At 50.5% G+C, this 13,114-nt stretch overlaps 2 protein-coding genes across 9 annotated transcripts in view; one reads left to right on the top strand and one right to left on the bottom strand.

The window, feature by feature from the left end:
* The window catches only part of MAFK (MAF bZIP transcription factor K), a 262,438-nt gene that overhangs the window by 74,030 nt on the left and 175,294 nt on the right, over positions 1-13,114 (top strand). The gene's annotated exons all lie outside the window — the stretch shown is intronic.
* Positions 1-13,114, bottom strand: part of LOC146796600 (lysosomal alpha-glucosidase-like) — an 854,317-nt gene that overhangs the window by 835,423 nt on the left and 5,780 nt on the right. The gene's annotated exons all lie outside the window — the stretch shown is intronic.

Below are 13,114 nucleotides of genomic sequence, written 5' to 3'. Positions count from 1 at the left end.
GAGCAGAACAGTTTGGCAGTGGACCCACAGAAAGGTTGTGCGCCAAAAAGTTCAGGGAGTCATGCCATTAAGGGAGGTAATAGGTTGTAATTAAAAATGACTGTACACACGGAGTGTTCTTTGTATTCTTACTAACATATCTGTGGTCATTTAGAATCAGTAAAAACAATCCAGAAGGGGTGTGGCCTAGCGAGCCGACATATCGGACGTGTGCTAGCCAGCTCCGTCCAGCCCAACGTTCATCTGACGACTATCCTGGCTCCCTCGGACCCCTGACGAGTCCTGGAGTGATCGTGGCGGCACCGGTCACTGGCAGAGGGCGATTGGTGAGCGCAGACGGCGACCGGCAGGGCGGAACTCGGAGGCCGGCGCGAGGCACGGGCTGGAGATCGGAGGCAGAGCCGGGGCCTCGATTTTGGTGCACCCAGGAGCGGACGCGAGTCACGCGGCGGCCCCAAGGAGCCGGAGGTGGCGGATTGCGGAGCAGACGGCCCGGTGGCGGCAGTGATTTGAAGGGCAGGTCGGCCCCAGGGACAACACAAGCTGACATAGGGAGCACCGGTGAGGAGCGGGGGGGGGGGGCGAATGCCATGGCCTGCGGAGACTATTGGCTGTGACGGAACAGTGTGCCCGGGAGTATGTAAGTAAGAAAGACCAGAAGGTTGAGGGCTGAGGCTCTCGCCGGTGGATTGTGGGCCCCGGGTCGGGGGTGCTTTCCCGCCTCTCTTCCGTCCTTCGTTCCGTTCCTTGGGCGCGGGACGGGCAACGATTCTGCCTACAGTGTGCCGACACAGGGGAGGCACTGGTGCGGGTGCCCCGTCCACCTTGACCTGAAGGTGCGGAGAGTCCGCTGCAAGCGGTCATGACGAGAGACCAGGGTGGTGGCGGATCCACGAAACATGGTCCGATAGACAAGTTCACGGGCCCGGGGGCGACGTGTGGGGCCGCCGGGGCCTCTCAAGACGCCGTACCAGACAATGCAGCCCTGACGGCGGCGATCACCCAATCCCGGGATATGCTGAATGCCAAAATTGGCACAGTGGGTGCGGATGTTATGTTACTGCGCCAAGATCTTAGGAACGCAGTGTCTCGTATCACGGAGGCGGAAGCCGGCATATCAGGGGTGGAAGATGATGTCGGGGTCCTCAAGCAGAAAGTGGCGGGCTTGGAGAGCATCCAGAAGGGCTTGGCGCTCCGGGTCGAGGATGCGGAGGGACGGACCCGGAGGAACAACCTGCGCTTTGTTGGCTTTCCGGAGGGGTGTGAGAATGGTAGCATGAAGCGATTCCTTACGCAGTGGTTGGAGAGTTGGCATCCGCCTGATGCGCTGTCCCGGTGCTTTGTCGTGGAGCGGGCTCACAGAGCGCTTCTGCAGAAACCCCCGGTGGGGGCTCGTCCAAGACCGGTGATTGCGAGACTATTGAATTATCTGGACCGAGACATTGTGCTGAAGCAGGCCTCCGCCAAGGAACCTTTGCTCTATAATAACCAACGTATCCTGGTGTTCCCAGATTATACACGACTCGTGCAGCAACAACGCCAATCGTTCATGGCGGCGAAGGCCAGACTGAGAGACTTTAATCTCCCGTATGCTCTCCTATTCCCTGCTCGCCTGCGAGTGATCTTTCAATCCCGCACCCACTTCTTTGACTCACTGGAAGAGGTCTTTTTAAGTGGAACCACGAAACTGTCTGGGTGCGGGTGCGTACGCCGCCTGGGCTGCACTCACTCATCCTTAAGTGAGGGGCCATCCAGGAATGCTCGTGGACGGCGCGGGAGAGGGCATGGACGATCGCGCTCTCAGAGGGGCTCTGCTTCTCGTGGAGCCCCGGCTCGGGAGGACTCTGCCTCCCAGCCCCTGACATTGGATCCTTGATGCAAAAAACAACAGTTGATGGACAGAATGCAGAACAATGTCATACATTCACCCCAGTACAGAGATCTGGGCCTAAATCCATCGTTTGTTTTGCTCACCATGCCATTCCAGTTTGGATCCAGCCATATGCAAATCAGTCTTGACCCTGTGCCCCATGGGAACAGTCCAGCCCGAACTGCCAGGACAGGTCCTCCCTGGACTGGAAACAAGCATCCTAGGACCAGTTTCGGGGTTTCACCCCTCTTCAGCCAGGATAGCTTTACTCCAGTGGATCCTTGATGCCTGCGAGGAGGGTGATGCCGGGGCGCTTCCTTCCTTAGACTATGTGACTGTTTGCTTTTATGGGTCTTGAGGGAGCTTCTAGGAGAGCTGTGTCCCCACCTGTTCAGGGTTGTGGGGGGGGGGGGGGGGGCCTGGGCGATATGGGCTGTCAGTTGGGGATCCATTGGCGGGTGCGGTCCCTGCCCCCCTGTTGGGGGCCCGGAGTCAACCAAGCCGCGACAGGTACTTCAGTGTTTTTGAGGTATGGGGAGGGGGGTTTGTTATGGGGAAGGGGTTTGGTTAAGGGGGGGACGAGTTGCGCTTTTACATTGGTCGTACACACCCGCAGTTGGGACCTCATATCCGTGTTTCATCTAGGCTGATCGCCCCATGGCTGTGGGGAACGTAGAGGCTGGGAGGTCCCCGGGCGCCCTCCACATTGTCAGCTGGAATGTACGTGGGGTTCTGGACAAAATTAAGCGAGGTGCAGTCCTGCGTCAGGCAAAAAGGGTCGGAGCGGACATTCTCCTCTTACAGGAAACTCATCTGATGGGCTCTAAGGCCCTGTGCCTGCAGCGTTATGTCTTCCAGCAGGTCTTTCACGCTGGGTTCATACAGGGTTCTAGGGGGGTAGCGGTATTGATACATGATAGGGTCCCATACGTGCATACACAACAGTGGCTTGACCCACAGGGGCGGTACCCGTTTCTTCGGGGTAAGATTGGGGAGGAGTCTATTGTGCTCGGCTGTGTCTATGCCCCCCCCCCACCCCCTTACAATGGTCCCTGGTGGAGCGGTTGCTCTCTTTGTGGGCGGCCATGCCGGATGTGGCTGCAGTGGTGGGTGGAGATTGGAATGATGTTATGGATATGGGGAGGGACAGGGCAGGGGAGATCTGGGGGGCACCCATCCCACGAAATTGCACTCCTTGGTGAGGAGCCTTGATTGGGTCGACACCTGGCGACATGTACATAGAGATCAGAGGGAATATACATACCTCTCCGCGGTTCACAAGTCCTTCTCGCGGTTGGATTAGGTTTTCGTACCCCGGGCGATCGCAACGAGAGTAATGTCCGCAGAGATCCTTACTAGGGGGCTGTCGGACCACTCACCGGTATCAGTGGTGTTGCCGTTGTGTAGGGGGCGGCAACCATTTCGCTGGCGACTAGCAGTGTGGAACTTGCAAAACACTGACTACGAGAGGTGTATGAGGGAGGCGATCGCGGATTACTTTGTCGCCAACGCTGGGTCGGCCCCCAGTGCAGTAATACTATGGGAGGCGTTGAATCCCACCCTACGTGGGGTGGACATTGCATGGAGCGTGGCGGCCCGTAGAAAGCGCCGAGAGAGATGAGTTGGTTAGGGCGGAGGCGGAAGGGCCCCTAAGGAATGCCTATCGGAGGCAATGGTGGTCAAGTTCATTGAGGACCTCCCGCCCAGAGCGGTGCCTGACGAGACACGCCAATAGTTGGAACTCCCCCTCTCTGAGGAGGAACGGAGTAAGGCCTTACGGGAGATCAATCGGGGAAGGCACCGGGACCCAATGGGTTCCCAAGCGAGTTTCATCGTCGGTACAATTTACAACTAGCATCTTACAATCGGGCGGCGGTGGAGGAGGCCAGTCGGCTCCCACAGGACTGGCGACATGCCGAGGTGGTGGTGTTCCACAAGCCTGGTCGGCCTCCGGAACAACATGCTTTATATCGCCCCATTTCTCTCCTAAATGTCGAGGCCAAGGTTTTGGCCACGGCCCTAGCTAATCGCCTCCTGCCTTATCTCTCGACTTTGATCCACCCGGACCAGGCCGGATTCCTTCCCTCATAGGGCGACGCGAGACAACATAGGGCGGGCACATGCAGCACTGGCGGCAGTCCGAAAGACGGGGGAGCCGGCGGCGCTCTTACTGGCGGACATGGACAGGGCATTTGATTCCCTAAGCTGGGTTTATTTGTTTGCCCTCCTTCGCCGGATTAATCTTGGCCCTCGGTTCCTGTCGTATGTGATGCTCTTGTATACTGAACTAACAGCCTCTGTCCGCGTGGCGGGAGCGGTCTCGTCCAGCTTCCCCATTCGTCGGGGTACTAGACAGGGGTGCCCCCTGTCGCCCTATTTATTCGCCGTTGGCGGCGTGGGTGCGTATAGATGCACAGTTGAAGGGGTTTGAGTGGGCCCCTGGCCTATCGGACAGGATAGCATTATATGCCGACGATATCCTATTCTTTTTGACAGCATTGGATAGGTCGGGACCACGCATACTGGAGATAATGCAAATTTTCGGGGAAACGTCCGGGCTGTATATGAACCCCCGCAAGTCCACATTGTGGGTCTCGGGTACTCGGGTGGGGGTGGGCATCTGCGCTGCAGGTAGGCGACAGAGGACTTAAATACCTGGGAGTTATCCTGTCGGAGGTGCCGGAGATATCGTGGGAGCGGGACTTGGCGCCGGTGTGGGAGCGCGTCCGTTACGACCTGGTCCCGTATGCCGCTGACTATATATGGTAGATCGGCAATCTTTAAGATGGTTGCGCTCCCCCGCTTGCTCTACCAACTACAGAATCACCAGTACCCGATCGCGCCTCGCTGCTTCCGACAGGTGAATTCGGTGCTGGGCCGGTTTCTATGGGGGCAGGGGGCAGTGCGGGTGGCGTTGCGCACGTGCTTTCTCTCCACCTACTGTAGAGGGCTTGCGACCTCAGATATGCTTTCGTACTATCAGGCATCGCACCTGTTGGTCCTCAACGTGTGGTGGTATGGAGACCGAGGGGACCCGGCTTATGCGCTGGAGAGGCACCTAATGGGGCGTCACACTCTTCACACAATCCTCTACTTAGCGACGCTGCGGAATGCGCTGCCGCCGGTGTCCAGGGTGGTCTTCCAGATTTGGCGGCAGTCCCCAAGGAGAATGGGGTGGTGGAATACACTGACGGGGGAAACCCCTTTGTGGCATAATGGGCGGCTGCCAGAGCTGGTGGCGCTGCAGGGGTTTAGCAGATGGGATGACATTGGCATTTCCACCCTGGGCGACATGATGAGGAATGGGTCCCTTAAATCATTCTGGGATCTGCAGGAAGAATTTGGCATGCCCCGGACACAGTTCTACCGGTACCTCCAGCTCAGTCATGTGCTCCCCCCCAGCCTGGAGGGTCTCGCTGACATTCCCGAGTTTAGCCCACTGGAGGCGAAAGTCTTCATGGGTGATCTCACAACCAAAAAGATCTCGCGGATATATCAGTCCCTGATCACCTACAGTGCGCCTCCTCTGGACAAGCTACGGAGGGCGTGGGAGAAGGATGTGGGCACGCTGGAGGAGGAGAATTGGAGGGAGGCCCTGGCGGCCCCTCGGGGAGCGGCCATTGCGAGGCGCTTCCGCCTCATCCAGTTCAAGTACCTTCACCGGGTATATTCTACTCGGGTGCGACTGTATCGGGCGGGCCTGGTTGCCTCCCCGGAATGCCTCAGGTGCGGGGGGGGGGGGGGCGGAGGGAATGCCTCAGGTGCGGGGGGGGCGGAGGGCACATTCCTACATACAGTCTGTTATTTTTCGTCGCTGGACCGCTTCTGGAGGGGGGGGGGGGGGGGTCTTCTCTCATTTGTCTGAGGTCCTGGGGTGGTTGCTCCCGCGTACGCCACAGCTCGCACTGCTGCATGTCATGGATGGCATCGGGGGCAATATCTATAAACGGCACCTTATGCAGCTGGGCCTTACATCGGCGAAACGCGACATTGCCAGGATGTGGAAGGATGAGCGGGCTCCCTCAGTGGCCACTTGGAAAAATGGCCTAAACTTCTGTATGGGGCTGGAACAGCCCATCTTTGTGGCCCGGGGCTGTCCGCGTAAGCATTATAAAATATAGAAGCGGTGGATGGACTATCGGGGCCTGTGGCTGGAGCCTCCAACGGCGACTGAAGATCTCCTAGTGGGATATGGGCAGGGCTAGAGTGGTTGGGTCTGATATCTGGGGGGGGGGGGGGGTGCCACCGGGGGTGTGTGTGTGTGAGCTCAGAGTGGGATGGTCCTCCACTAGATCGGGTAGGCCATCATTTTTCATTATTCTCATTGGTCCTTGAGCGTGGGCAGGTGAGTGGTCATCAGTGGGAATTGTGCAACTGGGGGTGGGGTAGATATCCAAGATGACACTCAAGTTCAAAGAATGGGTTTGTTTTGTTTTCTTAAAAAACGAAAATGTCCTTTGCGGTCCTATTATTGTGTAGCTTGATGCTGCAGTGGCCTCTGAGGTACAGAACCCTGAGTATATTGTGCAAATGACAAATAAGAATCTGTTAAAAAAAAAAAAAAAATCCAGAAAATGATTTTGGTATAATACTTTTTTTTATAACCGTTACGTTAAGGTACTTTTATAGAGTTACCATTTACCTACCACAAACCACTGGAAGCCCATTAGCAGAGCTCCAACTGTCCCCTGCCTGCTTAATAGCCCCCTTGAGGTGTAAAAACTGCTTTCAGAGCAGGACAAAGGCTTTGGGTGAGGTGATTTGTTTCTGCTGCTCTAACAGGATGACCATCTGGGCTGTGTCCAGGAACTTGGACAACTAAAAAGAAGTCTAGCCTGTCACAGGCAAATATTAGCTAACGCCTTGGCAGGACCCTTCTTTGTTCCCCAGTCAGACGGGCACCAATCCCAGTGGGAGAGGAGCTGCCCCCAGAACTAGTTTAGAGTGACCACAGAGCAGGGGTGGCTCATTTCATGGCCAAACCAGCTGGGTTGGCCAGGGGCTCTGCTCAAAGAAAGAAAGGTTTTATCATCTTGGACTTAAGGAAAGATGCGCACTGTGGGTCCGTTTGCTGTAGGGCATACAGGAAGTACTGCAAAGGTGATTGGGGTTACTCCTGGGAACTTGTATCCTATTAGTTAGAGAGGGGATAGAGGCCACCTTCCCATCAAGCTAACAGGCATACATGTGGCACCCACAGTATCCTCCTCAGAACACTACTGGACATATGGAAGATCAGAAGAGGACTGAACCTTGTGTCTGAGACATGAGAAGAGTCTAGAAGACTGGACCTACTCTCCCTCTTGTACCGAGGAAATTGGAATGGATTCAAAAGGTTTACCTACTCTTCAAGCTACAGAGACCCAACAAGCCACAAGAAGCAATTTCTGCAACTGCGCAGCCGATTGGATTTGCCCTGGACCCTGTTTGTGGTTCTGCTGTAGTGAGTCTTGACCCCGAAGTGCGGTCCGCAGGGTCCTGGAAACACTGACTGTGTGAACATGCACTAACATCTCCTGAAACATGGGAGTTAGAAACGTTTTGGCTGCAAAGATCTCTAGAGGACAGGAACCACCTTTCCAAGCTGATTTGACAAAGGTGCGTTGCAGCAAGGCTGAATATTCAAGTTTCCCCTGCTTTAAACTTTTCCACAGCAGCAAATCTGATAGAGCTGGACCTTGGAGAGAAGGTATCTGGCCTCTTGGAACCCTTTTCAGCTACTGCCTGCAACTATGCCCCCAGTGGGAAAATCCAATCTCCAAAAAAAGTGACTAAGTCCAAAGATAGAAATCTTCATCAGGTAAAGGTGCCAAAAGTATCCGGCCAACGAGGGACCTTCCATGGACATAAAATTCAAATTTCTCCCAAAGTCAACAGCTTAACCAGGACCTCGTCCAGCGGCTATCTGAAGTCACTGAACCCTCTTCAGCCACAGCCTATTTATGCAGTACTAAACAGTAATTACATCAAAATGCAAAACAATAAAAAAATCTCAATCAAAATTAGTGAAATGGAGTACAATTTAATAAACAAAATGACAAAAATCCAACAAGGGTATTTTTCAAAGTTTTAGATAGAAAAGGTGCCACAAAGCACCAATGATTATTAATGGTCGCAGTAGACCAAGACGCAATTTGAAGATGGCTATAATGGAACACAGGTCGGATATGACAACCAGGTCCGCACTGTTCAAAGATTCTACCTTCTGACTTGGCCCTTTAGGTCGCAGTTCATAACGAGTACACACTTCTATAGTTCCTCCCTGGATCTCAGGGGAGGCACTTGATGGTTCACAGGATGTCAGTCAGAGGCCAACAGCAGTGTCCAATCCAGATCCAGTTGCCACTCGGCAGTTGCCGGAAAGGTCTCTTGTAGCTTGTTTTATTTATGTAGCTTGAACAGGAAGTCGACCATCTGACCCTTTGAGTCTACTTCTTTGTCCTGGGTACAATACGTAGCAGGCCCAGTCCTTCAAGGCTCATTTCAGGTCACAGACAACAGGTACAGCATCTTCTATTCTTCCCAGTCAGTATTCTGAAGTGGACTCCTGGATGTGCCACATTTACTTTTTTTTTTTTTTTATTCAGTGAAAATAATTTTTGGATGCTCGTCACTGTAAAGACATGTTAACATTAAATTTCTACATAGCCTACTTTTAACTACCATGTCGTGTGGGCTCCAAGGCTTACATAAGTGTGACTTATTGATATTTAAAAAGGAAGGTATTGAACTATCAATAGGATTTATTTTGGTATGTCGAATTGTAGTTTTTACACTTCTACCGTCAGGCTACAATTGTAGGCCTGAAGCGATTTATATATATATATATATATTCTTCCCGACTGCTACTGTAGTGGTTGGCACAATGGGTTCTACAGTCCACTAGAGGTATTTAACTTCCAGGCCCTGTCTACATTTGTACCAAATAGTAGGGACTTGTATGTAGGGTAAATATACCAATTGAAAGTATGCCAATTAGACTGTGGTATACCATGGACCACAGGCCCTTAACCATAACTGCTGGTTAGCAGGGGCGAAGTGCATAGGTTCTAATGCCAGTAAAAAAATAATGGGTCCAGCAAAAGGCGAAAAACCCCGGGTAACCACACAGAAAATGTGGATTTCTTACAATTATATTTGAATGGTACTATCTCACTACTTTGTGTATAAGGTGTAGTTTTCTATTTAATGTTTAAAGTAGTTTGCTTATGATCTTTATAAATACTGAATGGGTAGCTCAATTGAAAGAGGAATGGTGTGTAGTATTTTCAACATTATGATGTTCAATCGTGGAATAAAGGAGAAGCGGGAGCAGCATTTAGTGATGCAGTACCTTCACGTGATGGGGCGTGGGAGATGCCTGGTCAGGTGGTTTGCTCCGGCGTTGCGTGCGCACGCGGCAGTGAGCCTGGCATCATTACGGGGAAAGCGGGAGGCAGATTTGGATCGTCCTCTGACCGATAAGGAGTGGGATAGGGTCCGCGACGGGTCCCCCGAAACATGCGGTTCCGACAAATCCAATTTTTCATCTTACACCGGGCATATCTTACGCCCCCCTCCATTAACAGATACTTTCACCACAGATGCTTGTTGCCCCCGTTGTGCGGAACTGGACGTGGATTTGATCCACATGTTGTGGAGCTGCCCCGTCTTGGGAGTCTACTGACGGGCGGTGCGAGATGCGCTCCGCAAATGTATAGGGAGCGATATTCACTTTGAGTGGTCATCCCACTTGTTACATCTATTTCACAGATCGCCTTCTACTAAGGTCACCTCTAGATTTCTTGATCTGGGGTTAGTGGTGGGGAAGCGACTCCTCACTAAACGCTGGAAGGCAGATGCCCCTCCGCATGAGAGGGCGTGGCGCGGCTCCTTCCTGGTCTGGGCAAAGGCGGAGGGCGTAGCCCTCCAGAGGTAGGAAACAATGGGGCTCAGGGCGACCCCCATACACAGTGGGAGTTACTGGTACAGTCCATATTGCGATCGGGGGACACTGAGGCGGAGGAAAACGGGGGACACATTGGAGAGGTCACGCTACCTAGCCAGGGGTTGCCCCGCCTGCCAGGGTGCGGCGACACTTGATGTCATACCTCGGGCTGAGATGGTGAGCCATGGGGGACGTAAATACTGCTGGTTGCGTACTATCTTGAAAAGAAGTTGGGGGCGGAGGGAGGTGGCGGGGGGGAATGCCTGGATGAGCACCGGGCGCTGCTATTGAGTTCTACTATTGTTTCTCTGCAGGGGTGTTAGTTTCCCGGCTGCGTAGTTTTATTGTTAGAAACATACACTTAGACTTCTGTTTATGATGAGCAGCTGTGAGACTGTGAATGCAGGTGTAATGCCTCCACCTGATAGTTCCCTGCACGGGGGAAGATCGAGATAAATAGTGATTTCACGCTTGTGACCAGACTGTCGGGGCTTTCAGTATGGACATGCAATGTGCATTGCTCCCCACTATTACAGTCAGGGTTGTACCTACATGGATATTCTCATGTTTGTCAAAGATAATTGTGCATTATCCTGTTCTGTGATATGATGTATGTCATCTAAACTTCAATAAACAGATTTCTAAATAAATGATGTTCAATCGTGGAATGCCTTCAGTGAAGGAGACTTCTGGGTTTCAAAGTTGCTTTGGGGTGAATAACTTTCACTAAACTCTAATTGGAAGGATACAAATTGGGGATATATCTAGAGGTCGACTAAGAAAATATAATGTTCTATAGTTTACAACCCAGTTCATAGATAGCTCATAGCCACACAGAGTATTTACTCAAAGTTCGCTAAAATGGTAGAAACTCCTGTCGGGCACATTATGTGGCACGTGTATCAAAATACCAAGACTCTTCGGGTCAGCCTCATTCCTGGGAAGGGGAAATTGCGATTTCCAAAAGTTACTCATTCCTTAGAATTTATAGATTAAAGATGGTGATCTGAGGATCTTTCAGATGTCATATATAGCTTCTAAACTTGCTGTGTGCCAACCAGAGAGGCTCACATTTTAAGTTCTGTTCAGGTTGCTTAAATGGTTGTCTGTGGCTAATACTTTTTTTTTATTAACTAGATGCAAAAAAGGCATAGTGCCAGTATGCCCATTTTACAGTATATTATCTACATACCATTGTTATTTTTAATATTGAGGGTGCTTTGATAAATGTATATATTTGTGTAGCGAATGCTAATCACAAACTTTTCTCGCTTTGTGCAAAGTTGAGGTCATGTGGGTGCATTTCCAATTAACTGTAATAACAACATGAATTGGGAAATGTAATGTTCTGTGTGTTTTTCCCCCCTTCGTGTTTTTCATTGTTCTGTGTGTGTGTTTGTGTAATGTTTGTAAAAGGCGCTAGTTTTTACTGCAGTAGGAACTTAGTTCTCCATATGTCATTTGGTTGTACTGAGTTGCCAGTGTCAGGGCAAGCTTCCCTACATTCCCCACCTGCAAACGTCAACCCACTCTAGTTTGAAAAGTACATCTGTGTAGGTTGAGAAAAAAAAACTTTTGATAACATCCATGTTCAGACTATTAAGAAGGGTACATTTTGTTGAGCTGCAAACATGTCAGTTCCGTGCTGGTGATGCGTTCAACTCGAGAAAGCCTTAGGCTAACCGGTTTAATACTCATTCAATTATTAATTGCCAATTAAGTTACTTATGCGCAAGCATCTACTTTTGACAACAGAAGAATTGGTGAAGTCACTAACACCTAGTCAGTGTACATTGTTGTGTTTTTTGCTAGGGACTTTTGGCATTTTCCTTTAGGTTACTGCTACTTAAGTGTCCTGATGCCATCCTAAGGATGACCTATTCCCAGTCTGCCATGGGGGTCGAAATTATGCCAATTTAAAAAACCGGACAGACCTTTTTCCACTGATGGGACCACTACTTACCTGCATTTAAATACATTAAGCTAAAGACTCGTATCAAGGTGATGGACAGCCATTATTAATACCAGCGTTGAAGTGTTTATCCACACTAATTGCCATACAAAGCCCTGTACCATTCACTTTGCTTGCACTGTACCATTCACTTCGCTTGCACTGTAGCACCTTGCAGCTGAACATTTGATGTATGATTTATTTAAATAAACGCAAAATCAAATACATTGCTGTTTTTGTATCACTTATACGGTTTCTGAATACCAGTTTGATATCAAACCACTCCAGGATCATTCCATTTCTCGTCATGCTTGTTTGAAAGTACTTCCCAAAAGAACCAATATACTCTCTATTGTTAAGTTGCCTTAATTCACATGGTTAATGGGCCAGCCTCATTTATGTGTGTTGAGCCTGAAGTATAGTTCTGCAGGGTCACACTGTGCATTCAGGTTTGGAAATATTTTGACCATCTGGTCAAGTCAGGAGTTTATAATGACAGAGCTTACTTCAAGGCCCCAATGAACACATGACTGACTATAGTACCCTCCGAGACGGATTAATGTTATCTTGTTGTCAGATGAGGCTGTGCCACCGTCGGCTGGATTGAGGTTGTGTCTGTAACCCCACAATGTTCTGTGGAAGGTCCTCGTGGTCAATGATGACGGGTTTTTCAACTGCAAACAAGTCCACAAAATCCATTCAGCACATCAATATAACTGGAAATTCACATACTAGACCTTTAAGATTCATCTTTTGTTTGGTGTTTTCAGCTCCTATGACCTTTCTAGAGCCAAGTCCCACAACAGATAAAAGGGCATCACATAACTGGCACAGGTCTCCAAAATCCTCTTAGTAACACAGTAATTAATTAAGTGACCTAGAAGGTTGCTAATGACTCCTGACAGAGGATCTTCTTTAGACATAATAGTGTAGTTAGTTTCCTTTGCAGTCCACAGCAGTCTTAGACCTATTTGTCCCTAGGTCAGGTAGCAGCGTTGTCTGGATACAACATAGGAGGAGGTCGTTTTCAGCAGAAGTGTTAAAGTAGGTTTCTGCAATTTCCATAGATTTGCAAGGATTTCTCTGTTTTGCGTCTATTGACTTGTGCCCCCAAACCCTGCTCCCCCTTCTCCTGGGATCAGACTAAACAGAACTAAAAAACTGAAAAAAGCATTTGCAATGCAATCGGTCTCGCTTTGGGACCGTATAAGTATTTAGCAAAGCAGTGGGACCACTCCAGAGGGTTGTGGATGAAAGGGATTTGCGTGGGTCGGCTTTAGGCAGAACGAGTACAGAATATCCGATAAACACAAAGTAGTTGTTCCGCACCGCATGAATCTAAGGCATGGAACTCAAAATACAAACC

The sequence above is a fragment of the Triturus cristatus genome, chromosome 10, assembly GCF_964204655.1.
Source record: "Triturus cristatus chromosome 10, aTriCri1.1, whole genome shotgun sequence".
Classification (NCBI taxonomy): Eukaryota; Metazoa; Chordata; class Amphibia; order Caudata; family Salamandridae; genus Triturus; species Triturus cristatus.
The sequence above is the reverse complement of the archived record's forward strand: the minus strand, read 5'-3'. Positions and strand labels throughout refer to the sequence as shown.